The sequence below is a fragment of the Hemitrygon akajei genome, chromosome 3, assembly GCF_048418815.1.
Source record: "Hemitrygon akajei chromosome 3, sHemAka1.3, whole genome shotgun sequence".
Taxonomy (NCBI): Eukaryota; Metazoa; Chordata; class Chondrichthyes; order Myliobatiformes; family Dasyatidae; genus Hemitrygon; species Hemitrygon akajei.
Genome location: NC_133126.1, coordinates 175944627 through 175972045, shown reverse-complemented (window position 1 = coordinate 175972045; position 27419 = coordinate 175944627).

Genomic DNA, 27419 nt, shown 5'->3' with positions numbered 1-27419 from the left:
AATTAAATAAATGATTAAGCAAAATTGAAATGCTGATGGAAGATTGAAACAATGAACACTTACACTAGTTCTCTAAGAATAAGAATACCCTTTCTGAAGGTATTGGAGACATTTGAACAGCTCCACAGAACACTGCACCTAAGAGTTCATTTACATTTGTACATTAAGAGTTCATTTATTAGTCAGGAGTTTCAGCAGTCTCTTTTGCCTTCCACTAATATTTTTTTATTGCCTCACAGTTAATGCCTGACCTGCTGGGTACTTTCTGATTTTATTTCAAGTTTCCCTCATCTGTATTTTTATTTGCAAGTTACTTATCACTGACATTCTTCCTTTCTTCATTCTTCAGGATTGCACACTGAGCTCCAGATTCACTTGCCATCAGAAAAGTCAGACATTTGGAAAGAACAGTTGGCACAGCTGAGGTAAGGAGCTCATAACATCAGGGCATTCAAGTTCAAAAGATTAAAGTAAATTTATTATCAAATACGTATATGTCACCATATAAAACCCTGAGATTCATTTGCTTCTGGGCATTCACAGTAAATAGAAGAAGCACAATAAAATCAATAAAAGATAGCAGCCAACAGGAAGAACAAACAGTTTGTTGTGCAAAAGACAACAAACTGTGCAAATATGAAAAGGAAAACAGCAATAACAATAAATATACAATAGATACCAAGAAGAAGAGATGAAGAGTCCTTGAAAGTGAATCCATAGATTATGGGAACAGTTCAGTGATGGGATGATTGAAGTTATCTCCTCTGGTTCAAGCACCTGATAGTTGAGGGGTATTAACTGTTCCTCAACATGTGGTGTGTGTCCTGAGGCTCCTATACCTTCTTCGAGAAGACAGAAGCAAGAAGACAGCATGGATCACAGAGTGAATGACCTGGACAGTGGGCATCCTTGATGATGGATGCTGCTTTCTTACACAGTGCTCCGTGTAGCTGTGCTCACGGGAGGGAGAGCATTACCCTTAATGGACTGGGCAGTATCCACTATTTTTTGTAGGCTTTTCCATTCAAGAGCATTAGTGATTCCATACCAGGCTGCGATGCAGCTAGTCAATATACTCTCCACCACACATCTGTAAAAGTTTGTTGAAGTTATATTAAACTTAAAGTTTTACATGACATGCTGTATTTTTGCAAACTTCTCAGGAAGTAAAGGTGCTGGCGTGCTTTCTTCGCAATGCACTTACATGCGAGACCCAGGGCAGACCCTCTGAACTTAGTTGTTTGAATCAGAGGTAATGCTAATGAATGTCAAATATGGTTGTTTAAACTTTTTCATATCAGAGACTGTCACTGCCTAACAGTTGTGTGACACAAATCTTAGTTTACAGGCCAAACTTACCTCATTGCAGGCATGGACAGATTGTGCAGTCATTATCACACACTGTTTGTTACACATTACTGCATGCTGCATGCAGATTTGAAGTTATCAAGCAAAAGAGGTAAAATTAATTATATCAGGACCATCAGAGTCCCTGCTTAAAATGCTCTGAAAATCAAACCATTGATCCAAAAGGCATAAAATGGCTTCACTTTGAGCAACACAGTTCACTTTCAACAAAGATTATATTGCCACTCCTTTAATTTTGTGTCATCACTGTGAGCATTGAAGTTGAAAAGGAAAATATTTAGTAACCAAAATGTAACCCAATAGTCCGCAAGGACCGAAGTAAATTCTTTCAAAGCAACTTGTTAAATAACTGAGGGTCCTTGAGAATTAAGTGGATCATTGGCTGTTAGGGGGCAAGGGAGGAAATAGTCTCTAATGGCTATCTGACTATCAATACTGTTCACTACCTTTATGCTATCATGTCAGGGGTAGATGAAATGAATATAGTGTAATCAATCTAGCATTACTATTGGGATACTGGAGCATTCAGTGCCAGGTAAATGGCATCTTTTGATGATCTAGACCGATGTAGGAAGCTCAGATAGGGAAGTCTGCAATTAGCACAAGGTTAGTGTTATCCTTGGTAGCTGGAAATAAAGATAGAGATGGGGACGATAAGAATTCATTCACCGTGTGGGGTGAAATCTGCTCAGAATATGCTGGAAACATTCAGCACACCTGACTGCAACTGTGAAAGAATAAAAAGGGCTAATATTTCGGCTCAAGATCTCCTAGATGTGATTCCCTCCACATTTAAAATCCAAAAGAAGACCTGGTGACTACTTCACAGAACTCTTCAATTCAGTCTACAGCAGTCATCCATACCTTGGTCCCTTTCACTTTAATTTCTCCCACTCCCTCAATGCCTTCCCCATCTTTGGCTTCTTACACTGTTTCACTCAAGCCCAACCTGAAGAATGGCACCTCATCTTCCTCTGGTCCTTCTTCCAAAGATGATCCCTGATGCACTGAGTCATTCCAGCATTGCCTGTTTTTGTTTCAAACTTTCAGCATCTGCAGCATTTGTGGAAGGGCAAACAAGGTGAGGGAATACAGAATAAATGTGAAATTGGGGCAAATGGAATGGGACACGGAAGTATCAACAACCTGAAGGAGATTAGAGTATATGCCCAATGATCCCCTAAAACGGCAGGATGGTTCAGTAAGGTGGCTAGAGAATCAGATTGATTTATAGAACAGAGGAGCATAGTAATCATACTAGAACTGTTATCAACCCTATTATTGTACTAGAACAGTAATGAAGGTGTTGCTTCTTTCTTTGTTGCAAATATCCATGATTTCAAGCTTTTAAAACAGAGGATTAACTAGGCGAGAGCTCTTCTATTGCAACTTTGACAGAATTTTACAGTCTTAAGGTCATAAAGTTGAATCTTGCTGATGGTTTGACATTAACCTGATGGAAACATTCACTCAGACAAGCAACATGAATGTCAGAAGCTATGTAGTACACAGCCTGCTCAACCATGAGGAAGGACATCAGCGGGTAGTGGTCGAGTGAATGGTTCTGAATGTGCACGATCATGCCAAAACAAATCAAACTACTGGTATGGCTTTCTGAGCTTACGTAGCATTCAACTTCCAATTACAATCAGTGGCTACTTTAATAGGTACACCTGCTTGTTAATGCAAATATTTAATCAACCAATCATGTGGCAGCAACTCAATGCATAAACGCATGCATACATGGCCAAGAGGTTTAGCTGTCCTTTAGACTAAACAGCAGAATGTGGAAGAAATGTGATGCAAGAAATGTGGAAGAAATTGACTGCGGAAAGATTGTTGGAGCCAGAGCGGGTGATTTGAGTTTCTCAGAATCTGCTCACTTCCTGGGATTTTCACACACACCAGTCTCTGGAGTTTAGAGATAATATTGTGAAAAAAACATCCAGTGAGCAGCACTTGTGTGGGCAAAAATGTGTCGTTAATGAAAGAGGACAGAGAAGAATGGCTAGACTGGTGCAAACTGATAGGAAAGTAACAGTAATTCAAATAACCATGAGATACAACAGAGGTGTGCAGCAGAGCATCTCGTAATGCACATCAAGTTGAATCTTGAAGTGGATGGGCTACAGCAGTAGAAGGCCATGAACATACACTCAGTGGCTAATTTATTAGGTACAGGAGATACCTAATAACGTGGCTATGGAGAGTATATCTTGTGAGTGTGTGATCTATTCTTAAACAGTGAGATTCTTTTCTGTATGGAGCTTTCTGTGTACATCAGTGAATCACTAGACGAGAATATATGACTATCGGACACAGCAGAGGTGTGGCTCAGGAAAGAAGCCAGCGATGGGAAATTGATATTCTGTGTGATGTTAATGCATTTTGTGAGCTAGATTTCCTGAAGATTTCTGCCACAGATGTCACAAATAATGGTTTATTATTTACCACCATTATGAATTTATCTCCCAGTTGGAATAAAGGTATGTGTGTAGGGGGGTGGGGGTGTGATATCTAACTGAAACCTATCAAATATTGAAAGGCCTAGAAAGAGAGGAGGGAGTATGTTTCCTGTAGTGGTGGTATCTAGGACCAGAGGGCACAACCTTGGAAAGGAAGAATGTCCCTTTTGACCAGAGATAAGGAGAAATTTCTTTAGCCTAAGGGTGATGAATCTGTGGAATTCTTTGCCACAAATAGCTGTGGATGCCATGTCACTCGGTATTTTAAAGCAGAGGTTCTTGATTAGAAAGGGTGTCAAAGGTTATGGGGCGAACACAGGAAGATGAGACTGAGGGGAATAATAAATCAGCCATGATGGAATGGTGGAGCAGATCAAATAGGCCGAATGGCCTAATTCCACTCGTATGTCTTATGGTCTTTATGTAATTTTAACCTCTACATTGAGATGCAGCTCAGAATAATAAATCAAAATCTTAATTTCCATTTCTAATTTCAAGGCATGTTTCCACACTCTTCCACCTTCATTGTTGAGCATTCAACTGACCCATGCTTGCTTATTAAGCATTGTAGGGAGAGAGAGACAGTTGAATCTGCCTTCTCCAACTCCACCTGTGCACACTCTCAGCTCCATAACAGAAAGAAAGAGAAATTGAAGATTTTATCCCATCATTTTACACATGGTGATTTATTTTAAATCATTCTTATTCTCCCTCTTCACTTATTTCTAATTGGAAATTTCTGACATACAGCTGAGTATCTCTGACTGGTTTGATATACCAATCATCGCAAAGAGTATTTTCCTGTTGATTCCTGCTGGGAGATAAATTCAGAATTGTGTTAAATTGGTTGTGACTTCTGCAGAAAACATCTTTAAGAAATCTTCCCATTGGAATGCATTTACCTCGCATGAAATGTCAATTTACCTTTACAGGGACATCGGAGTCCCATCCCTCATTGGACTGTCATTTGTGTGACACGACAGTGAATAGAGGGAGAGCTCCAGCTATCAATCCAAGGAGAACCTGGTGCCACTGTTTTATTGGTGATAAATATCACCAGGTACAAATACACATTTAAATGAACTAGCTTTTCTGAATAGCTGAACGTATACGCTTAGAGTTGAGCTAAGAATTCTGCATTGTGGTCACCTGTGAAATGAAGTGTATTTAGATTCAGTTATTTATCATATGTACGTTGAAAAATACAGTGAAAATGTGTTATTTGTGTTAATAACCAGCACACCCAATGATGTTCTTCGGGCAGTCCGCAGGTGTTGCCAGACATTTTGGTACCAACATAATATGCCCACAATGTTCAACACAACACACTGCACAGAAACTTCCCACCCTTCAACTCACCCACCTGCTCACGCACACAGGCCCCCATCCCAAGCAACTTCCTTGGCCCAGGACTCTCAAACTCACAGACCTTGGGCTTCTAACCTCTAGTCTCTGGCCTAATCTTGCAGACTCGACCTTCAGGCCTCTACTTCTGAACCCACCAGTTTTGTACTTTGATCTTTCTGGCTTTCTACTTCCAGGCTCTTTGAACTCTAGACTTGGATCTTCAGCTTTGCCTTTTGCATTGACCCCAGGACACACCAATCTGGGCCTCGCCAATCACTAGTCCGAACTTCAGGCATCAACCTCAGGGCTCGCCAATCACGAGTTTTACCTTCAGGCCTCAACCAATCCAACCTCAAGGATTGATTGACCTTTGACCACTGACCCTCAGCAGGTCAGGTATCACCTCAGATTCTGCTGAGTGGGGTGGTGACCCTCTTCCTACAACTTAACACTTCAGCACATTATGTATTGCATTCATAGAACTCTTTATCATATTCTTAGAAAATACCACATCAATTCTCACAAATTAATGACTCTTTGCAACAGCATTGCATTGTTAAAACATAACATAGACTTAGAGTTGCCCACTCAACTCACTAGATTTGTTTCTCCTTCAATTACATGAGGTCTGATCAACCTATAGGTCTCATAAATAACATGCAAGTGAACAGCCTTGGACTCTAATGTATCAATAGAAGGAGCCATACCCACCCCAGGATCTCCAAATATGACACAACACAATACATCTCCATAAGAACAACTTCTGTCAGAAAATTAGCACATGCATCACTGCAGCACTCAATCAGAATTTAACTAATTAACTGATTATCACTAACCAATTCAGATATATGAGCAGAATTAAGCCATTTGGTCCATCAAGTTTCATCTATGATAACATCTTGGCTGATTAATAATCCCTCTCAACCCTACTCTCCTGCCTTCTCCTCATAACCTTTGATGCCCTGACTAATCAAGAATCTATCAAACTCTACCTTAAATATGCCCAATGTCTTGGCCTCAACAGCCATCTGTTGCAATAAATTCCACAGATTCATTACCCTCTGGGAAAGGAAGCTCCTCCTCATCTCTGTTCTAAAGGGACATCCTTTCTGGGCTTCCATCCAGGTACAGGTATCAATTATGACTGATGCTTCAATGACAAACTCTGCCACCTTCACCAGGGATGCTGCCTGGGCATGTCTTGTCCAGTGATATTTATACCTCTGTAATCTATCCCTTCTGATTGGTTAGTCTTCATCCAATCAGGTTTCCACTCTTCCACCTTGCTTACAATCAAGTTCCAAGTAATAAGCAAGGTGGGAGAGCAGAAATCTGATTGGGTGAAGACTAAACAATCAGGAGGGACAGACTACAGAGGTATAAGTACCACCAGAGTACACATGTCCAGGCATTATCCCTGATAAAGATGGCAGGGTTTGTCATTGAGACATTGGTTATAATCAATACCTGCACCCGGCTGGAAGCTTGAGAAGAGTTTAGTTGTCATAGATGCCAGGAAGGCACTAGATCCTTTTTTGACATCCTTTTATTCTAAGGTTGTGCTCTCTGGACTTGGCCCCACTGATACAGAAACATCCTCTCTATGTTTACTCTATCTAGGCATTTTAATATTTGATAAGTTTCGTGAAGGCCTTTTGGCCTTTTATTTATTATCCATCCTAATTTTTTGTTGAAAGTGCATTGGGCTAGAAATTCTATGGTGTAGCACATGCTGAATAATAGAAACAAAATTTAAATGTGATCAGTACTTCAAAGGAAATTGCAACATTCCTTCTGCTATTTGGCATCACGCCCTCAGCAATAAAGGGCACATTTACCTTTCAAATACCATTAGGTCCCCAACAGGAGAGACAGACATTATTTGGAGGTAGAACACCTGCTTGAACATGTTAGGGAATCAATCCACCAAGCCACAGCAAGGCAAGATCAAAGTGAATCATGGCTGAAGGATTCAGAATTATTTTTAAAGAAACTCCTCCCCAGAGCAGGAGATCATGCTTTAAAATTTGTATTTCCACTTTAGTATTTGAAATAAGGTCTGCAGGCTTTGTAATAGAAAGTCTAGAATTCAATGCATCTCCTGCAAGTCGGAAAATCACTTTCCCATGAGCCCATACACTGATTCAGACAATCCCTCCAGGGCCAGGTTCAAGAGCATCCTTTAGACAGCCACTTTAGAATTTCTAAGCTATTGCCTTCTCTTTGCACCAGAAGGTCAAACCAGGTTTGACATTTTACCCCTCAATTTTATTCTATTTTTGTTACTGAGCATTTCAGTGTATTTTCCCCCTCTATTTTATTGCACAACTTCCCAATAACTCATTGACACCATTTTGAACTGATTTTGCCTGGTGGCACTAGGGTGAGTTTGAGCTGGACAACTACTTGACTACCCGTTCAACTTAGCTCTCTGTTGATTTCACTGGTGGGCAAAATGAGAGGACAGAGTTAAACACTCATGATGTGTGGCTTCAATTTAAGAGCAGTTGTTTTGTTCTCTTTACACTTAGTGTTATTGAGTTAGCTCATTGTAAAATGTCATGCATTATACTCCTGAAGGAGCACAAAAACCAAGCTTGATAATCCAGAGCAACACTGAGGGATGGTTGCATTATCAGGGGTACAGTTTTACAGATAAAATGTTGAACATTTTTTCTGTCATGTGAACATTAAAAAATCCCATGATATTATTACAAAAAAGAACAGCGTGATTAATCTTAGTGTTCTGGCCAATAACTCTGTCCAAAATGGCAACAAAAACGGATGATTTTATCACATTGTTGTTTGTGGGAGTTTATTGGACCCTTAGTGCTGCCACAATTTACAATCTATATAGTGACTACACTTCATAAAAATAATGAATAGTTCGTAAAGCAATTTCATATGCCCTGCCAGAAAATGTGAAAGGCCCTATAAAATTCATATGTTTCAATTTTTAGGACTCAAGATTCAAAGATTCAAAGCACATTTATTATCAAACAATATATAAATTATACACCTTGAAATTTGTCTGTTTACAGACAGCCACAAAGCAAGGAACTCGAATAACACAATTTAAATAAAGACTAAAAACACTGGACAACAAAGATTTTGCTTCCTGAATATCTTTAGGTGTATCTTACGAATTTTGGGCTGCTGATCATGAAAATCACCATGAAATTTCCCTATCATGTACCATTTTTTGAAATCACTTATGAGTATTATTTCAATTCATAATTCAAGTCAATTAAAATGTTGCCTACAATGTAAGCTAGAAAGTTTCCTATATTGTCCAGGCTTGCTTGGGCATGCTTAGGTGGCATGGCTACTGCATGGCAGGACACATTTTAATAATAATTATTGGATTCAGGACAGTAAGGATAGAATTTAGTATCACCAGGCACAACATTTTCTATGAAGGATTTTGATATTTGAGACAGATTCTTCGGAGAATAACTGATGCCAAGATTAAGGAAAGCATTTTTGTTGGTCCACAAATCAAACAGGTCATCAATGACAGGCAATTTGAAGAATTTCTAGTTAGACCGGAGAAAATCACATGGAAGACATACAAGGAAGTTGTTGAAATTTTTCTCGGCAACTACAGAGCACCAAACTACATGCAGCTGGTTGAAAGCATGCTTCAAGCATATAAAACCATGAAATGCAACATGTCACTAAAGATTCATTTTCTGCATTCCCATTTAGACATCTTCCCTGCAAATCTTCGCGCTGTTAGTAACGAGCATGGTGAAAGGTTTCACCAGGACATTGTGGTCATGAAGAAAAGATACCAGGGCAACTGGAATCCATCAATGCTGGCAAATTATTGTTGGACATTTAAGCAAGAAGCCTCAGACACTGAGTAGAAATGAAAATCATTAACAAAATATTTTTAACTTAGTTGAACTATTGCAAAGCATCAGCACCATTATACAATTAAACACATTATATGCAATAAAAGTTAATTTGTCGTTTCTCCAAATTTCTACGTGATACAAGTAGTCTGAAATTATATTTGTGTTCCTCTTCAAGCAGTCTATCATAAACAAAAAAAGTTTCTGAGGAAGCAACTCTTTTGGAAAAAGTTTGTTGTCCAGTGAAACCACTGCACAGAGAGAAAAACACACATTGTGCAGACAATAGAACCAGGCCAACAGCATCCTGAATATACTCCTGGAGCCGCCGGAGTAGGCCCAAGCCAAGCCTTGGTTTCCAGTTTACACACCAGCTGGGCAGAAGCGCACAGCAGCCGGCTCAATTCACAGGCTCGGCGCCGCAGAGAAAGGAATGAACGCTTCTGGGAGTGCGAGAGAAATCAGCCTGACCTTCACTTCTGTTGCCAACACTCAGGTTTCCAGTCTATCTGGGCGATGGTTAAACTGTCCAAGCACTGAGAAGTGCCATGTTCTGGGACCTGAATCCAATCTCCCGGATACGCCCGAGCCTCCCCGCCAAAAGCAGTTCTCAATCTCACCAAATCCGCTCCGCACTTAGAGCGATCCAACGTCATGCCTGGGTTAGGTGGATGGGCAGCGAAACTCTTCCGCATCGGCTCCTCTCCAAATCACTCACTCCATCTCTGGTAGTGATGTGAGCTCCATCTACAAACCAGTGGATTGAACGCGTTACAGTGCCTGGCACATCTCATCCCCCAAACCAGCCTTACCTCTACCAGCCTCCTCACTATCTGAGGCAATAGTTCACCACAAATTACTTCATGAAGGATATCATAAGCGATGCTTTTAGTTGATTCTCTTGCCGTATGATCTACCAGTAAGCTGTTGTTCATCTTTGGTAGCGCCATCTTCTATTTTAATTCCATTTTAAAATGTTTTTGCGGTTAGTTCTTTTCATATTCATTTTTAACATTATTTAGCCCTTTGCCTTGCTCAGAGTAATGGCATGTAGCCTGAATGTTCATCAAAATTGATTTTACTCTGATTCTACACCCCAACATTCTCTAACAATTAACATGCAGTCTAACTTCTTGCAAAAGATCACTCCAAAAATCTTCAGGGGTAAATTTATGAATCTGAGTAGCTGATGAGAATGAAATGCTATTAAATTGGCCTCCTTTGGTGGTCTAAACCTCCGAAAGCACTGGTTATTTATTTACAATTAATGTCACATGGCTGTACACTGGAATGGAGTTTTGCACATCAGATCTCCATGTCCAATGCCTGGAATGATCCATGGACAGAAAATCCCCTTCTCTCAATTCCTCCATGTCTGTCGCATCTGCTCTCAGGATGAGGCTTTTCATTCAAGTCAAGTCAAGTCACTTATATTGTCATTTCAACCATAACTGCTGGTACAGTACACAGTAAAAATTAGACAATGTTTTTCAGGACCATAGTGCTACATGACACATTACAAAAACTAGACTGAACTACTTAAAAAAAAACACAGAGAAAAAAAAAACACACAACAACTACACTAGACTACAGACCTACCCAGGACTTCATAAAGTGCACAAAAGAGTGCAGGCATTACAATAAATAATAAACAGGACAATAGGGACGAAGGAAATGTCCTCCTTTTTCAAAGAAAGGGGTTTCCCTTCCTCCGCCATCAATGCTGCCCTCAACTATGTCTCTTCCATTTCACACACGTCTGCTGTCACCCCATCCTCCTGCCACCCTACCAGGGATAGGGTTCCTCATCCTCACCTACCACCCCACCAGCCTCTATGTCCAGCACATAATTCTCTGTAACTCCCACCATCTCCATTTTCTGTTTTCCACAGGGATTGGTCCTTATGCGATTATTTTGGCCATTTGCCCCACCCTGCTGATCTCCCTCCTGGCACTTATCCGTGCAAGCAGAGCAAGTGATACTCCTGCCCCTACACCTCGTCCCTCACTACCATTCAGGGTCCCAAACAGTCCTTCCAGGTGAAGCGACATTTCACCTGTGAGTCTGTTGGGGTCACATACTGTGTCTGGTGCTCCTAGTGTGGCGTCCTGTATATTGGTGAGACCCGACGTAGATTGGGAGACAACTTCGCTGAACGCCTATGCCCCGTCCGCCAGATAAAGCAGGATCTCCCCGTGGCCAACCAATTTAATTCCACTTCCCATTCCATTTCCAATATGTCATTCCACGGCCTCCTCTACTGTCGCGATGAGGACACACTCAGGTTGGAGGAACAACACCATATATTCTGTCTGGGTAGCCTCCAACCTGATGGCATGAACTTCAATTTCTTGAACTTCCAGTAATGCCCACACCCCTCCCTTTTATCATTTCCCATCCCCTTTTCCGTCTCTCACCTTATCTCCTTGCCTCCCCAACATCTCCATCTGGTGCTCTTCCACCCCCCCCCCCTTTTCTTTCTTCCATTGTCTTCTGTCCTCTCCTATTAGATTCCCCCTTCTCCAGCCCTGTATCTCTTTCACCAATCACCTTGCAACCTCTTTACTTCACTACTCCTCTTCCTGGTTTTGCCTATCACCTTGTGTTTCTCCCTCCCCTCCCCCCCATCTTTTAAATCTGCTCCTCATCTTTTTCTCTCCAGCCCTGCCGAAGGGTCTCGGCCTGAAACGTCGATTGTACACTTTTCCATAGATGCTGCCTGGCCTGCTGAGTTCCTCCAGCATTTTGTGTGTGTTGCTCGGATTTCCAGGGTCTGCAGATTTTCTCTTGTTGATGACTGAAAATCATGAGTCTTTGCAGAATTCACCTGTACATATTCCCCATTTTTGGTGGTAATATTGTGAAAAGCTAAAGTTTTGGCAGCTTGAATAAAGCAAAAAAAAACTGCAATGGAAAGTGTAATGAGCTGTCATAGTGAAAAATATTAATTGGAGTAGAGCTCCTTTCATTCACGAAGTTTGTCCGCTCCAGTGCAGAAGATTGTGAGTTCATATCCCACTAGGGATTTCATTTTCAAATCTCACTAGATGGCCATTTCAACGTAGCACAGAGGGTTCATTACACCGACAAAGGTGAAGTTTTTCTATTGAGATTTTAAGCTGCCTTTCTCAGCTGTCATAGACACAGCTACTACTGCATTGCTGTTTGGATGTGGCTGTACTTTCTGCCCGACAACAGTAACTGCACTGCCAAAAGTACTGAAGTAGCTGTGAAATGCTATGAGATATTGTGGAGCATGCTATATATACAAATGAAAGGCTTTCTTTTCTACAGCTATTCATGGCGAGAAGGGGTTATGGCAGAATGAATGAAATGATTTAGCATTCCTGTACAGTACTTCGGGTGGCAGCATTGCGTACCAGGGATGTGAGTACACAAGTGGAGCACGTTGACCTCCATGCTGCATTGACAATAATATAGTCCTGTCTCACAAATCTCTGAGCCAAGGGCAATAAATTGCAAATTATTCCCAATTCTCTCTGAGTCCTTTTCTATAATATCATATCAGTGGCTTGTAAATACTTTTTTGGCCTTAATTTCTTTTTCAAGTAGATTTATTCTCTTTTGTCTGCTTACTCTCGTGGATAATTGAACCACGTTCAGTCAGAAAGGCGCTTGTTCCATGTTGACCTCACATGTGGGTGTGACATGGGAGGGTTGAAGCAATTTGTCTGACCTGTGTCCTCTGTCCAGTGGAATTCGTCCAGGGTTGCTTTTCTCCACGAAATGTAGAAACTGAAAGGGATATTTTTAAGTTCAATTTTATTGTCATTTAACCATATACGTATACACCACGGAACAAAACAACTTTCTTTCAGAGCAAGGTGCAACACCTTAGGAGCTGCCTCTGTAACTCCCTGGGAGCTGCTGCTCTCGTGGGGAGGGGGCAGAAGAAGACTGGTGAGCAACCTCTGAAGCAACACGGTTACTGTCACTCACCATCATCCGGTGATGTCATCTAGATAGTATAATTTGGTACTGTGCGTTGTGATTCAGATTAAGAGAATCAAAAAAGAACAAAACTAAAAATAGAAAATGCTGGAGGTACACTTTACTTGTGTAATGATATCTTTTGTCAATTAAGGCCATAGCATTATTGTGTCATGGAGCTGCAAACAGGCCCTTCAGCCCAACTGGTCTATACCAGCAATGATTCCCCCCCCCCCCCCAAGCTTGTTCCATTTGCCTGTGTTCAGTCCATATCCTCTAAACTTTTCTTATTCTTGTAACTGCATACATGCCTTTTCAACGTTGCAAACATGCCTGCCTCAACTGGGTGAAAACATGGCCACTTAGATTCCTACTAAAACTCTCCTTTCTCACACTAAACTTACGTCCACTAGTCCTTGATTCCCCAACTCTGGGGAAAAGATTAAGTGTTGACCCGATCTATGCCTTTGTGATTTCATTTGCCTCTATGTGGTGAGCTTTCATCCTCCTATGCTCCAGTGAATAAAGTCCCAACCTGCTTAACCTCAGATCCTCAAGTCCTGGCAACATCCTTATTAAACTCCTCAGGGATTGTTAAATTGAGTTGTGAATTAGCTACTGAGACAAAGGAACTTCAACCTGAGGCACTAAGTCTGTCTTGGTTCCCACAGATATGCCTTGATTCTGAGATTCAGATTATGCTTGGTTATGAAGTAGCCAGTAGCTCATACACTGTCTCTAAGAAACATTTGAGTGATTGGAGTGAAGGGACTCATACCCAAACTTTTAAAACTGTACTCCTAACTAAATCACAACTTTTACACAAAATTGTAAGATAGTTAAGGAGGGGCCAAATATTAATTTTAAAGGACAATTAGAAAAAGATAATGAACTAATAACATTTATTATGCAAATATTCATTCTATTCTGCCATTTGTGTCTAAGTTTCATATGAACGGAAGCAAAGAATATAGGGACATTGTAATAAAATGGCTTGAGGGAGACAATTTTCATGAAAGGTGGAGAAAGCATGAAACTTCAGGGAGCTTACTCATTCTCCCATTTTTGTAATAAATTATTGTTCAAATGATGCTGCACAGACCATAGGCTCATGCCGTTGTGTATACAGGGTCGACAGAAATCTGCGTGAGAGATCTAGGTACACAGTTGCTTGGATATAGTGTCCTTCTTTCCTGAAGTGTAATTCTCATAGAGTGAGTAACAGATGAATAATTCACAGATCCTTCTCCCTGAGTTGCCAACCCAGAGCAGTATTTACCAACCCCTGACTTTAATGGATATGAGGTACCAGTGGGGTTAGGCAAAGCAAAGTGTGGAGAAACTAGTGTAAAACAAAACACCCTTGGGCAAAATAATTGTGATTTCGAAAAAGATAAAATGTATCAAATACCCAGGCTCCTAGTTTATTGTCATCCTTAATTTCCTATTATTGGTATATATTATTTGAAATTAGTAAATTTCACCCATGCCCCTAACAAGGGGCTAGGTTTCTTTAGAACATTATGTCCTAATATTACTGTATGTAGGCCTCCGTTAGTCTCGTGAGACCATGGATTTGCGCCTTGGAAAGTTTTCCAGGATGCAAGCCTGGGCAAAGTTGTATGGTAGACCAGCAGTTGCCCATGCTGCAAGTCTCCCCTCTCCACACCCCCAATGTTGTCCAAGGTGTGGTGAACTAGATATACCTGTCTGACTGCTCCTGTGGCTCCTCCCACAGACCCCCCACTGACTGCTCCTGTGGCTCCTCCCACAGACCCCTGCTGACTGCTCCTGTGGCTCCTCCCACAGACCCTGCTGACTGCTCCTGTGGCTCCTCCCACAGACCCCTGCTGACTGCTCCTGTGGCTCCTCCCACAGACCCCTGCTGACTGCTCCTGTGGCTCCTCCCACAGACCCCTGCTGACTGCTCCTGTGGCTCCTCCCACAGACCCTGCTGACTGCTCCTGTGGCTCCTCCCACAGACCCTGCTGACTGCTCCTGTGGCTCCTCCCACTGACCCTGCTGACTGCTCCTGTGGCTCCTCCCACAGACCCCTGCTGACTGCTCCTGTGGCTCCTCCCACAGACCCCTGCTGACTGCTCCTGTGGCTCCTCCCACAGACCCCCCACTGACTGCTCCTGTGGCTCCTCCCACAGACCCCTGCTGACTGCTCCTGTGGCTCCTCCCACAGACCCTGCTGACTGCTCCTGTGGCTCCTCCCACAGACCCCTGCTGACTGCTCCTGTGGCTCCTCCCACAGACCCCTGCTGACTGCTCCTGTGGCTCCTCCCACAGACCCCTGCTGACTGCTCCTGTGGCTCCTCCCACAGACCCTGCTGACTGCTCCTGTGGCTCCTCCCACAGACCCTGCTGACTGCTCCTGTGGCTCCTCCCACAGACCCCCCACTGACTGCTCCTGTGGCCCCTCCCACAGACCCCTGCTGACTGCTCCTGTGGCTCCTCCCACAGACCCTGCTGACTGCTCCTGTGGCTCCTCCCACAGACCCCCCCCACTGACTGCTCCTGTGGCTCCTCCCACAGACCCTGCTGACTGCTCCTGTGGCTCCTCCCACAGACCCTGCTGACTGCTCCTGTGGCTCCTCCCACAGACCCCCCCCCCGCTGACTGCTCCTGTGGCTTCTCCCACAGACCCCTGTATAAAGGCGACTGTGGCTCCTCCCACAGACCCCTGCTGACTGCTCCTGTGGCTTCTCCCACAGACCCCTGTATAAAGGCGACTGTGGTCTGCTGCTCTCCCTCATTTTCCCAGGATGTAGTGTTGTTCTTCAGTCAATAAAAGCCGATATCTCACTTCCTAAGTCTCAGCGTGAGTTATTGATGGTGCATCAATTTTATTGACTGAAATTACAACATGGAAACCGTTTTACGCCCAGAATGCCTAGATTTGGACCCCCAAGACCCTGAAGCAGCTCTTGCCTTTGAACACTGGCTTGTGTGCTTCCAATCGTACTTGGAGGAGGTTCGTGCCACCGACTCGGCTGTTCGGCACAGACTTCTCCTCTCGAGGGTCGCCCCAAAAGTTTATTCATTCATCAGGGACCTCTCCACCTACGAGGGGGCGCTTGCCGCCCTCAAAAGACAGTACCTGCGGCCGATAAACGCAGTTTATGCCCGGCACCGCTTGGCAACACGAAAACAGCGGCCTACGGAGTCGACTGCTGAATTTCTCCGAGCATTCCACGGTAACTATGCACCCTGTACCCGAGGTGACACCGCACGCACCGTGCCACACACAGACTCCTCACGACGCTCATGTACCGGGCATCTTGTACGCGTCTATTCCAGGGACCTCGCTCACACGCGAGGGATCCCTGACACCTCCTGTTGGGACAGAACCAACCCACTCTCCGCCTCCGGTGCAAACACCACCTCCGGCACCTGTGCAATTGCAGCCAGAGCTACGTAGATCGCAGCGAACGATTCGACCACCTGATAGACTTAACCTGTAAATATACTTGGGGATTTTTTTTTAAACAAAGGGGGGGTGAATGTGGTGAACTAGATATACCTGTCTGACTGCTCCTGTGGCTCCTCCCACAGACCCTGCTGACTGCTCCTGTGGCTCCTCCCACAGACCCCTGTATAAAGGCGACTGTGGTCTGCTGCTCTCCCTCATTTTCCCAGGATGTAGTGTTGTTCTTCAGTCAATAAAAGCCGATATCTCACTTCCTAAGTCTCAGCGTGAGTTATTGATGGTGCATCACAAGGGAAGGGCATTAGGACCCAAGCAGCTTGGCACTGGTGTCTTTGCAGAGCAATGTGTGGTTAAGTGCCTTGCTCAAGGACACACCCGCAGCCTCAGCCAAGGCTCAAACTAGCGACCACTTGGCCACGCGCCAACAAATAAGTTCATTTGAACAAACGATGACTCCATTGGCAGAGTATTGTTGGAATGTAATTGAAAACTAGGACTTGAAATTCTGTTAAATTTGGAGAGCTGGATAAAGACTCCATCCTTGCCATTAATGGAGAAATCGCATTTTCAGCAAACTTACTAGGATTAGGACACCCATGCCTCATGGGTTTTATGTTTAGTGTGAAGGGGGTGGACGTGGGAGGGCTGGTCCATCTTAAAGGCCAGGCTTTTACTTCCTAACACAAGGTCAGTTGTTCTCTTGCTAGGAAGCCAACATTCAGACAACAAAAGGGTACAAACCCAGCCTTTCTTTATGGAATCCAAAGCAGCACATTTACCTTGCAAGGATCTTGCAGATTAATTTTTAAAGCTTCCCAGCCTGGCTCCCTCCTGATGGAAAGGATGGAGTCCTTGTCCAGCCCTCCAAATTTAACAGTAGGTTGTAATTACGTTCCAACAATGTTCTGCCAATGTAGTCATCGCTCGTTTAAACGAACTTCGTAACATTAGAATGCAGCCAGAAGGGAGCAAGGTCATGGCTATGCTTGTTATATCTGAGACTTCTACAGAGTGTCAAAGATTGACAGGGAAGGGAGGAGTTAAAATCAGGGACACAATGCCTACTGAAACCAAATGTGGAATTGATGCAGGAAAAAATAGCTACGCCCTCAACAAATTTACCACCACTGTGTATGGGTTAAAATTGGAATTTGTAGCATGTCAAACATGAAGTGACAGCTTTCTCAAATGCTTCTTGTCAGGGGCCTTGTTTCCAGTGACAAAATATAGTTCATTTGACAGTTGATGCATAGGTTTTGATGTATATTTATGAGAGACCAAGCTTTATAAGCTTCCACCTATTGCTGAACTGTGAATACAGAAGCATTTGCAACTGTTGCCATATCATAAAAGTGTGTATAAGGGCAACAGCACCACTTGGAAGTGGCTGGTCAGAGTTGAGTAAGCTTTGCAAACTAATTACGTTAATACTGTCTGACAGATTCAGTCCATGCATTAGATATCAGCATGGCAGCTGTGACCAGACTGTTAGCTATCTTTGCAATACCACTTCATTTTGCATGTAATAACTATCAGTCATCTGTCATGCAACATGCAAATAAACAGCTTTATATATCACTTAGGTCTCACCAATGACCTAAATTCTTTGTTTAAAAAAAATAAATAATTCTTCAAAAATTGCTCTTTTTCTGAATGGAATCAGACTCTGCTTCAGGCAAGATGGAAAGAAAATAATCAAATTTCTATTAGTGACTAGTGTGGAAAATTTTGTGGACGCTTTTCCAGTTCATACATCACTGAAAACACTCTTCCCATAGCTCAAGAGACTGGAACCACTTATCACCGAAAATTCTACCTACCAAGATAAATCATGGGCTGGGCCTCAACCTGAACAAGTGGGCATGCAAACATCACATTTTGGAAGGCATTGTTGATGGTGGAGAGATATACTTATTTATTCATTTTGGCAGGGGTTGGTGGTGGGTGTTGGACCTTGGCACTGTGGACAAGGCCAGCATTTATTGAACATCTCCAATTGCCTTGAGAAGGTGCTGATGTGCTGCCTCATAACCTGTAGCAGTCATTATGCTGAAGGTACTCCCACAGCACTGTGGGGTAAGATATTAGACCAGGTGATGAAGGACTACTGATAACATATTTACAATGTGCGTAACTTCATGAGGTATTATTCTGTGATCCTGCTGTCCATGTCTTTCTTAGAAGAATGAGGTTTCACACTGAAACCTGTTGAATATTTAAAGGCCATGGTTGAGTGGATGTAAACAGGATGTTTCCTGTAGTAGGGGAGTCTAGGACCAGTGGGCACAGCCTCTGGATAGAAACATGTCCCTTTAGAACAGAGATGAGGGGGGAATATCTTTAGCTAGAAGGTGGAGAATCTGTGGAATTTATTACCACAGATATTTAAAGCAGAGGTTGATACGTTCTTGATTAGTAAAGGTGTCATGGAGGAGGCAGGAAAATAGGGTTCAGAGGGATAATAAATCAACCATGATGGAATGATGGAGCTGACTCAAAGGGCCAAACGGCCTATTTCAGCTCCTATGTTTTATGGTCTTATTACTACAAACCTATGTCTTCTACTTTTATCTAATACTGATACAGGAAAAAGTTTGCTACAATCTACTCTGTTTATATCCCCTGCAATTTTATGTAACCTAGTCACGTACCCTCTTTTCTCCAGACAGAAATGACCCTGCTTCTCCAGTCTGTCTTCATAACTGAACAGTTCCAAGCCAGGAATCTCACCTGCACCCTCTCCGCCATCATCACACGCTTCCTATATACTGTAGAGTAGAAAAATCCATGCAGTACTCCAGCTGAAGTGTGAACAAGGTTTTAAAATGTGGGAGTGTAAACTTGCTAATTAATGAAGGCCTATAACCTGGATGCCTTCCCAACCAATTTGCCCACTTGTATTGACTTGAGCAAGATCCCTCTATTCTTTAATATTCTCCGAGACCCTGCCTTTCATGGTGCATGTCTTAGCTTCATTAGCGCTACCAGTACGTATCACCTCAATTTTCTGAATTAAATTCCATTTGCCATTTACAGTATAAGGCCCTTTCACCAAAAAAAAAGATTTTTCTTCAGCCTGACTAACTTCCACACTGACAACAAAATTTCTTGACCCCCATACACTTGCTGATCTTGTCTCCCACATCCACATCTATGTCATTCACATATATTACACATATTGTCCCAGAGCCAATCCTTGTTGCATTCCTTTAGTCACAAGTATCTTATCCAAAAAAAAACCCACCACTCTACCATCACCCTCTGTCTCCTATGTGTAAGCCAATTTTGGACCCAGCATGTCAACTTGGATGCTAGGTACCCTAACCAGTTGAACTAATTTCTCATGTGGGACCATGTCAAAGGCTTTACTAAAGTGCTTATAAATCATATTTACTGTCAAATAATTATCTCCTCAAATAATTCAATCAGAATGGTAAAATTGGATTTGCCCATGACAAAGCTATGTTAGCTGTCTTTGATTAGCCCTGTACTAAAACAGCACCTTATGTTCTGCCTGGGTAGTTTACAAGCCAATGGCATGAACACTGAATTTCCCAGTTTCAGGTAAGTTGCTGCCCCTCCACCTCTCTCTCTCTCCTTCTAATCCAGCTACATCTTCTCGTGCACACTCTTCTTTCCAACACATGCCCCCAGCTGCTCTCTATCTCCTGGTTTCTTTCCATTTCCCCCCTCTATTTCATCTGACCATCACCCACACACTCATGCCATTGGGTCCCCCTTCCCCTACTGTTCCCATCCGTCCACCATACTTCCACTCATTAGCTTTCTTTCCTATTAGATTCCGTAATCTGCTTCCCTTTGTTGCCTTCACGATGACCTCCCAGCTTCTATCACTAGTTCCAGCCTTCCCTCGCACACCTGACTCCACCTGCTAATCAACACCTCCTCATCTGGGTCCACCTATCCCCTGCCAGCTCTTGCCCCACACTTCCCCTCATCTCCTTATACTGGCTAGCTCCCCTTCCTCTCTTTGGTTGCAGATGAACAATTTAGACCAAAAACAGAGATTGCCTTTTTCTCTCTGAAGATCTGTCCGACTTGTTGAGTTCAAACACTTCACTTAAGTTCAAAATTCCAGTATTTGCAGTCTTTTGTGTGTCTCCAATTAGTCCCCTGCTTTCAAAGTGATCAGTCATTCTCATTTACATGTTTTCCAGTATCTTCAATAACTACAGAGCCCATGGATATTGGGCTCTGTAGTTACTAGGTTTTCTTGAAATAGGGGATCATGTTTGCTGTCCACCAGCAAAGACTTTAAAATCTCAGCTAGAGCCCAAGCAATTTCCCCCTTACGTCCTGTCAGAACCTGGTGTAAATTCCATTCATTCCTGGGGGTTTAACCAGCTTTAAATCTGCCAAAGTGCTGAATCCCTCATCTTTATTTATGGAGACCTGGACCAGGCTTTCAACTTACCTTCACTGGCAGAAGCGCCACCTGTACTGTCTATTTCCTTTGTGAATACAGATAATAAGTTTTCATTTAAGACCTGATCTATGTCTTCTTTGTTGTATAAACAGATTGGCCCTGCTGTCCCAAATGGGCCTTACTTTTTCACTAGTTATATTTTTGCCCTTAACATACTTATAAAGCTCCTCACAGTCCTGCTGGTGGATCACCAGGTGATCTGTGTCTCAAGATAAATGCCACCAAAAAGGTTATCTTTGCTGAAGGTAGATTTAGTCAATAGATGGGATGCAAACAAAACTAGAAAGCTATTAGAATAAGAACAGAAATCAAAACTGGAAGGAAAAAGTTCCAAAAATCATCATCGTCATTGGCGGAAGTGGTCAGGGTGTTAAGTGGTAACATGGCTGTGTGCCTGCAGATTGATCACATCAGTTTCAAAGGGAATGAAAGCTGGAGTGAATAAAACTATTCTGAGGAGTCAAAATGACTGGTTACAACTAAAGTTGCAGTCATTACTACAATGTGGAATATACCAAGCTGAATATTCACACCTATGCTCAGCCAGAAGCACCAGCTGCATGATTCATCTCAATTTCTGACTGTAAACCACCCCCAACACCTCCAATCACCACAGCCAGCCTTCAGCCAATTCATTTTCAAGGAATGGTTGACAGTGCTAAAAACAACCAAGGTTGTGAGACCAGAAAACGTCTGACTATAGTATTGAAGACATTGCAGGACATTAGCTAAGCTGATGTGCCATTACAATACTGGCACCTAGCTGCCAACTTGAAACATTGCCCAGAGGTATCGCGTTCACAACAGTTCAAAGGTTCAAGTTTATTGGCACAGGCGCGCAAGAGCAGGGTATAAATTCCATGAAAATTAGCTTTTCATGGCAGCAGTATTATAAACATGACAATAATTAGTTAACGTAAATATAAATTAACATAAATTATGCATAACATACACAATAAAGTAAACATAGCATTAGTGCAAGTTGAGTGAGAAAATCTGAGAGAGAGTTAGTCTGAGATAATGTTAATGTTTTTTTAGATTAGTTCAAGAACCTAATAGCAGGGGGAAAGGGCTGTCTCTGAACCTTCAATTGCAGGTCTTCAGACTCCTGTACCTCTTGCCTCATATCCGTATCCAAATGAGGGCATGGCCCCGGTGGTGAGGGCTCCTGACAATCGAGGTTGCCTTTCTGAAATACTGCCTTATGTAGCTGCCCTTGACAATGAGCAGAGCTGTACTAGTGATGGAACTGACTGAGTCCACAAGCCTCTTGTGTCCTATACATTGGAGTTTCTACACAAGGTCATGATTGAACAGTCAGAATGCTTTCAACGTTCAAAGTGAATTTACCATCAAAGTACATATGTCCCCACTATAAACAACACTGACATTTATTATCTTAAGGGCACTCATGGTAAATACAAAAACACAACAGAAACAATGAAAGACCACCCCCAACAAGATGGACAAGCAAAGTGCAAAAGGCAATAAACTGTACAAATACAATAAATAAATATTGAGAAAGTGAGATGAAGAGTCCTTGAAAGTTAGTCCATAGGATGTGGAAACAATTCAGTTATGGTGTGATTGAAGTTATCCCTGCTGGTTCAAGCATCTGATGGTTGAGGTATAATAACTATTCCTGAACCTAGTGGTGAGGGTCCTGGGGCTCCCTCATAGCAGCAGCGAGGCGGAAGCATGACCTGAATGGTGGGGTCCTTGATGATGGATGCTGCTTTCCTACGACAGCGCTCAGTGTCGATCTGCTCACTGGTGGGGGTGGCTCTACCTGTGATGGACTGGGCTGTACACACTACTTTTTGCAGGCTCTTCCATTCAAGGGGATCGTGCTCTCATACCAGGCCGTGGTGCAACCAGTCACTACACTCTCCACCACACATCTATAGAAGTTTGTCAACGTTTTCGATAACATGCTAGGTCTTTGCAAAGTTCTAGGAAAGTAGAGGCACTGCCATGTTTTCTTCGTAATGGCAATTACGTGCAGGACCCGGGACAGATCCTCTGAAATGATAACATCATGGAATTAAAAGTTACTGACCCTCACCACATCTGATCCCTGACGAGGACTTTGTTTTATTTATTTCTGGTTTCCCCCTCCTGAAGTCAGTAATCAGCTCTTTGGTTGTGCTGACACTGAGTGAAAGGTTGCTGCTGTGACATTACTTAGCCAGATTTTCAATCTCCCTCCTATACGCTGATTCTTCGCTACCTTTGATTCTGGCTACGATGGTGGTGTCATCAACAAACTTAAATATTGAATTCTGAACTATAGTCAATAAAGAGCATCCTGATACATGCATTTTCAGTGTCAGATGTTATAGGGATGAGTGTAGAGCCAATGAAATTGCATCTGCTGTTGACCTGTTGTAACGGTAGGCAAAATGGAGTGGATCTAAGTCACTTCTTAGGCAGTAGTTGACCTGCTTATCAGCAGTCTCTCAAAGCACTTCATCATAGTGGATGAACTGGATGTTAGTCATTAGGGCAGGTTACTGCTTTATTTTTAAGCGTTGGTATAATTGTAGTTTCCTACAGACAGGTGGGCACCTCACACTGCTGAAGTGAGATGTTAAGGATATCAGGGATGCTCTCACGTCGGCCTCCGAGACTGAAGTCACAGGGTCATCAGAGGATGAAGGTTCCTCTGTGCTTTGACGATCAAGCAAGCTTAAAACGCATTGAGTTCATCTGGGAATGATACCTTGTTGTCATCTACTGCATGTTGCTTGGTTTCACTTTGTAGGAGGTCATAGCATTCGAGCCCTGCTGCAATTGTCAAGCATCCTTCAGTGATTCAAGTTTGGTCTGGAATTTTCACTTTGCTTGTGAGATGGCTTTCTGGAGATCGTACCTGGACCTCTGATACGTTACTTGGTCGCCAGACCTGAATGCCTCTGATCTAGCCTCAGCAGATTGTTGATATCATGGTTCATCCAGGACTTCTGGTTGGGGAAAACGGAACAATTTTGTGGGGACACACATGTCTGTGACTCTTTTTATAAAGTAATAACCTTGGTGTATCAAATCAGATGAAGTTTAATTATTATTCAAGTATATATGGATACAGCTGAACAAGGTAGTGTTCCTCTGGAGCCAAGGTGCAAACATGCAAGCACTTTCAAAATAGTGAGGAAGAAAACATAGTCATGCAAGAGGACGCATATACAGTCCAAGATCCTGAACAACATGTCTCACAAATTGATGGTACAGTTCCCAGCAACCCAGCCTATCATTCCTCTGATGAAACACTGAAGGGCAGCACCAGCAGAGAGGCTTGCCCCAACCGAGCACGGTCACCACACTACACCGTCTCCAGTGTCTCCTCATCTGGACTGCAGCAGCAGGCAAGCCCACAGCCTGAGGCCTAGTCCTCTCAACCATACAGGCCACATTGCTGCTGCTTTGCTTTCTGTCATGTCACCAAACAAGGGAGCCAGGCCTGCAGTATCTTACATTATTAATGTCCAACAGGGTCTTGTGATTGCAAGAGAAACATCCAAGACAGTCACTCGCGGTTTTGCTTTCGCGCACCAGCTTCGATGCCATCGAGTAGCAGGCAGCGACACGGTCTGCAACCATTTCAGCTCCTCCAACCCACCAGCCGGCTCCTCCTTCTCCAATCCGCCAGCCAATTCCTTCTCCAACCTGCTGGTTGGCTTCTCCTTCTCCAACCCACCAGCCAGGTTGGTCGTAGCAGCTTCTACGGGGTCAACAAAGGTGCTACTGTTCTACCTCAACGTAGTTCTCATGACCGCAAGATCCTGCTGTGCATGAACAACTTAAAGCACTGCAGGCGCTGCTGCCTGAGTCGATGGAGGCGTGCAGTCAAATAGCGAGTGGCCGCTTTTCTTGCGATCGCAAGACCCTTTTGGATGCCTGATTCGCTGATTTATTGGACGAGAACTGGGGTGGATGGTGGAGGAACTCCCCGGCCTAACTCTCAGCAAGGACTAGAGCTGAAGCCACAGTGTCGCCTGTTTGCAGCTGTCGGAGTGAGGAGACGAAGCCGTTGTGCTTCACCGGGGGCGATGTGGCAGAATGGACACAGCACTGCCCTCCCAGGGTCTCACTCGGCAGAAGACAGGCTCTGTTGTGGTCGACTGCAGACTTCCTGGCAGTGCTCAGCTGACTCGGGCCTCGAGCTGCAGGGCCGCTTGCTTTTCAGTCGCGGGGGGAGAGGTGTCTGAGTAGTCACGCTCTACCGAGGATGGCACAGTGCATTCGTGGTCGACTGAAGAGTTCAATTGGACTGAGGGGACTGGACCATATACACATTTACCTGTCTGGTTGTGTTTTATATGTACCTGTGTTTGTGACGACTGGGCCTCTAAGCCACGGTATTGCCTCGCAGGTGTCTGGGCCGGTCGAGAGATGATCCCAGTGGGCTGGGAGGTCTGGATTATATCCATGCACATACTGCGTCATTGTATTTTCTCTAATATTCTATGGTAAATGTGCTTGTATATGCGAGGACTGGGCCTAAAAGTCACAGAGTTGCCTGGTGGACGACAGATGATCTCGGTGGGCTGGGGGAGTCTGGACTATGTACATGTATATTCTGCGTCGTTGTATTTACTGATATTTTATATGGGTTTCTGACATGCGTGTGCAATGACTGGGCATCAAACTGTGGTGTCACGGGGGAGGGGGGCGTGGGGATCTTTTACTCCGTGAATGCGTTCCTGTGTGTGACTGTTGATGAACGCTGCCTCGTTTGGCTGTGTTCATGAATATTCATCATGGTTGAGTGACAAGTAAACTCGAATTGAATGTGTTTTGATGAAATACAAATAAGCAGAGAAACAAAACTGAAATTCGTACCCAATATCTTTCATTTAGATTCCTGATGAACGGTCTTGGCATGAAACATTGACTGTTTTTATTCCTTTTTATAGATGCTGCCTGACCTGCAGAGTTCCTCCAGCACTTTTTGTGTGTTGCTCTAGATTTCCTTCCAGAATCTCCTTCTTTATTTAGACAATCCTTTATTTACAATGTGCTAACCATCATTGGATAGCTGGTGGTGAATCTGTGGAATTTATTGCCACAGGCAGCCGGGGATGCCAAGTCATTGGGTCTATTTAAAGCATTGTTAGGTTCTTGATTAGTAGGAATGTCAAAACTTGCAGGGAGAAGGCAAGAGAATGGATTTGAGAGGGATAATAAATCAGCCATGAATGAATACAGAGCAGAGTTGATGGGCCAAATGGCCTAATTCTGCTCCTGTGTCTTATGATTTTATAATTCACATTATGAATGTACCACTTTGAAGGTCTTGTGAAGGTCAATAAGCTAATGTGATCAAAGTTGCTTTAAATAACAGGAAGGATCACCACTGAAAGGGATAATCGACAACTTAGAAGTTGGTTACCGGTTCATAATTGCATACTTCTGCAAGATACGTTGCTGAATATGCTATTGTTTTTATTGAACATAAGGCTTTTGATCACATTTTTTTGCTGCCAGGCATAACAGTCAGTTATCATTGCTGTAGCCAGAGCAAAGTCAGAGGAGGGAGGGAAGAGGGCCTCTTAACAAGGGGCTGTGCATGCCCAGATTGCTCAGGAAGCAGTCCCTCAGACAAACCTCAGTGTGAGGCTTTCTCATGCTCTGCAGGACAATGTGGCGCACAACCATGAGCTACAGGAGTCAACCCGGGGACTGCACGAATGCCTGTGCTCTCTAGTGATGGATCTGCGCTTCAGTAAACATGTCCTCAGTGTGTGTACATGCTCTCGTCATGATCTCCAAATGCAGAAAATTGTTTTCCTCTACACTTCCATTCATTCCTCCGTCAGCAGCCCCTTCGGAAATATCATTCAAATCCTTTGCAGCAGAAGTCACCCATGTTCTTGCACTGAGCTTATCTAGCAGCTACGTGAAGCTCCTGTTTATCTTCTCCAATCTGGAATGCCAAAGGGATGTGAGAAACGGAATCAGCTTTGAGCTTGCCAACAGTTTCAATGGCCTCACCTCTCCGCTGATCACAAGGTCAAGGATTCCCCTGCTGGTGCCAGCCAGTACTCTCTTCCTCATGTCAGCCCTCCTCCATTCTCTATGTCCCTGGTGCCTCAGCAAATTGTTGGAAGGAACTGTGATCTGGAACACAGTGAAGCGTGTTACAACAGAGGAGTGTTCCTACAGATAGAGCATTTCTCCCCTATTCACCACTTCTTCCTCTTGCGTCAGAAAACTTGGGCATCCACACCCTTTCGTTGTAACACTCCTCACTGTGCTCCAGATCACAGTTCCTTCCAACAATTTGCCGACGCCTCCTCCAGCCACAGTCTCTAAGAAATCGGAATGCAAAGGAGCATGATTTTATGCAAGAAGATATTGGAAGTCCACAATTTTCATTTTGGAATCTTCCACGCACCTGACTTATGGAGGATGGAGAACACCACATCTGTGCACTGAAAGCCAACAAAATGCAGTACATGTCTGGATGCCACATTCAGGATTTTCATTTGTCTACGAGTGACCTTTGTGAGCCGCTGGGCATTTGTAGAAAGTATTTTTTAAGACC